General features: G+C 45.0%; 1 long non-coding RNA gene across 1 annotated transcript; it reads right to left on the bottom strand.

Moving 5' to 3' along the window:
• Positions 1 to 1,248, bottom strand: LOC136305357 (uncharacterized). Its single transcript, XR_010725283.1, has 2 exons — positions 1,176 to 1,248; positions 1 to 110 (listed from the first exon to the last, which is right to left on the bottom strand). It is a non-coding gene; the product is annotated as an uncharacterized lncRNA (long non-coding RNA).
• Positions 1,249 to 3,157: the final 1,909 nt, after the last annotated feature.

Below are 3,157 nucleotides of genomic sequence, written 5' to 3' on the forward strand. Positions count from 1 at the left end.
TCACAGCTTTCTCCCTTCAGGAGTTTTATGGAGCAGAAAATACAGAGCTTTTGCCAACTGCGCTCTCTATGACATCCGGACGTCCAGCGGGCACCGAGGTCATTTCTCATCTTTCTTGCCAACAGCCAAACCCCCAGGCGCCCGGGGAAAGAAAGAGTATGGGGAAAAAAAAAAAGGAACAAAGAAAACATGAAAAAATAAACCAAAACTATAGAAAATAATAAATAAAATTAAAATACCAAAAGAAAAAAATTTCAAAGTAACAAAAAAGTGGAAAAAAAATTTAAACAAAAAATTAAAATAAAAAACGAAAAGTAGTTTTAACAAGTAAATAAATAGCTAAAGAAAAAAAATAAAAATTAAAAAACTGAAGAAAAAGTCTTTGAAAAACCACAAAACGCAACATGAAAAACCACAACAAAAGAGCACAAAAATACAAAAATAACAAAAAATAAAATACAAAATTAAATAAACGCAGCTCTCACCTCCTGCCACTGCCTAAAAAAGCGCCATGGCTTTCCTCAATTATGCAGCAATAAGGGAAACAAACCCAGTGCCCCCCAGAACAGAAGGTTTTCTAGACAATTCCCACTTCTGCTTGGAAACAAATTCTATTTTAGTGGGAAGCTCATTTTGCACAAACATCCAAATGTGCCAAGGTAGGAAAGAACCAGCCCCTTGTGTCCAAGGAACAGCAGCTAGGCCTGGATTCAGGTTTTAATGGCATTTATGTAATTAAAAATGCAGTAAATTGAACTTTACAAAGAGACGAATCGTGGCAAATAAATACTTCAAAGTTTTCTTGGGAAATCACAGAATTTTGTGGAGATGGTGCTGGACAATTGCTGATTTACCAACATTAATTGGGTAAATTTCCTTGGAAATGTGCTCTACAAGGTACAAAAATTCCAATTAGGATGGAAAATTGGAATAAATAAATATTCCCTTACTAAAATCAGAGAGAAAATCAGAGTTATTCCTTCAATTAAAAGGAAGGAATAACATCCAAATCCAAGCCTGCCTGGAAAACAAGCTCAGGAATTTCTAACATTGAAAACTTTTGCAAGAGTCATGAAGTTGGTGAAAGTTCATGGAATGATGGTTTAAAATCTGCTTCCTCTGCACTGATTTAAAGGGAAGTGGGAATTCAACAGGTCCAGTTACTCCCATCCAACCTTGGACTGGGATAAGGCCTTCCAGTGGCTTCACTTCCTACTGGCTCTCTCCTTTTCGCCAACTACCTGCAAGAGGAAAAGCAACAGGAATAAAGTCTCAAACAGGATGGCCTTGGTCCAGGCAGACTGAGGTGCAGCTCCCAGGGAGGGAGGCCAGGCTGTGCCTCGGGGAGCTCCGGGAATCTGGGATTGCCCGTGGGATTCAAGGGCTGGAAAAGCACACCCACCTGCCAGGTTCAGTGCTGGGACAGAGCAAGGCCGGGGCTCGGGGGCAGCAGTTAGAGCTGGGACTGCAGGAGAACACCCCAAACCCGGGTTAAACATCCGGCACGACACGCAGCACGCTCCGGGAGAAACTCGGGCGGGAGAAGCCCCGGGATGCTCCACGTTCCTTGCCCTTGGCAGCTGTGCCAGGGCCTCCCTCAGAATGCTGACCTCACCGTGCAGCTCCTACAAAACAGGAGAACTTATGGGAATCGCCCAGAATCCCTGGACTTCCAGTTATTAAGAACCACAGCTGCAGCGAAAGGTGTACAAACGCTACTGCAAACCAGCAGGGCTGAGGAGACGCAGGGATTTATTCCCGAGGGGACACAAGGATCCCTCAGCCAGCCAGGATTTCTCCCAGGCTCTTCCCACTGCTCTCTAAGGACACAAACAGCAGTTTTTCCCTCGAGTTCCCCTTTCCATCAATGCCAAGACTCGTGTTCTCCTCCAACCCCAGGTTCAGGAAGGAAAGTAGGAATATTATCACTGCACAGACTGTCCAGGAGGGTGTGACTGAGGCAGCAGCACCAGCTCCCACTCCACTGCTGCTCTGGATTCCTGAGCAGCTCCTTTCCATCCTGCCCTTCCCAGCACCATTCCCTGGGTGCCATGTCCACAGACACCTTCTCCATGCAGCTTAAAACCCACAGACACCAACAGAAAGGAGATCAAAAATCAATTCACATGTTGCTAGTCAGAGAGAATGGGAGAGGCCTAAAAATCTGCATTTATTTTAGAACACTAGAGCAATTTCTTCATGACCCTGACTATCAGTGATGGGCAGATAAACACCTTCTTTAACTTACTACCCGCAAAAACATCAAGTTTCAAGTTTAGTAAAGATAAAATTTTGCTGCAAAAATAAAAGAGGTGGGATGCTGGTGTTAGTGCTTTAACCTTCGGACATTAGCGGGTATTTGTAAAACAAATTCATTATTGAAGCAGCTAACTTGAAAATAAGGGGTTTTTACAATAAAGTTGACCAAAAAAGAGTCTCAAAATTAAGATATAGGCTGCACAAATATTTAAGAAAAAAAAAGTTGTCTTTCGTGCGTATAACCTGCCAGCCTCTCATGTTTTCAGTCCTTACCATTTATTTTTACCAAGGTGATGATTAAAACCTTGTCAAAAGCTCAAAAAAAAAAATTCCAGGACAAGGCAGGTGTTTTCCCAAGTACCCTCAGTGTGGAGCTGTGTCAGCCACAAGTGTTTGCTCCCTCAGCCCAGCCCGGAGCAGGCTCCAGCTGCTGCCCAGGGGGGTTACCAAGGGACTCACCTGTTTGAAGCTGTAAACGCAGGTGGCCTGCACTGGAGTGCCAATAAATGTGAAATGTGTGACTCTCACCTTGAATAGCGATCGATCTTCTCAGGGGAGCCCCTCACCCAGGATGGGGGGCTCTGCCACGGATTTCATCTCTCCGCATCTGAAACAGAGTCAGGACAACAGTCAGAGTGCTGCAGGATACCTTGACAGCTCCACACATCTTGTGGCAATCTAGGAATACCCTCTACAGTCTAACCACACCCCACATCACAAATTTCAAGCCCCCGGCACTATTACCCTCGTACCCCTACACCCAGACTGAGCAGCAAGGCAGAGCAGCTCCCGGCCAAACACACACCAACACCCGTGACACAGCACAGGACAAACGAGGGGACACAACAGGGACAGAAAACTCTGGCAAGAAGAATGACCCTGAGGGTCCAGAGAACTC

This window comes from Chamaea fasciata, unplaced genomic scaffold (assembly GCF_029207755.1).
Source record: "Chamaea fasciata isolate MVZ Bird 193981 ecotype frontalis unplaced genomic scaffold, bChaFas1.0.hap1 SCAF_375, whole genome shotgun sequence".
NCBI classification, from domain to species: Eukaryota; Metazoa; Chordata; class Aves; order Passeriformes; family Sylviidae; genus Chamaea; species Chamaea fasciata.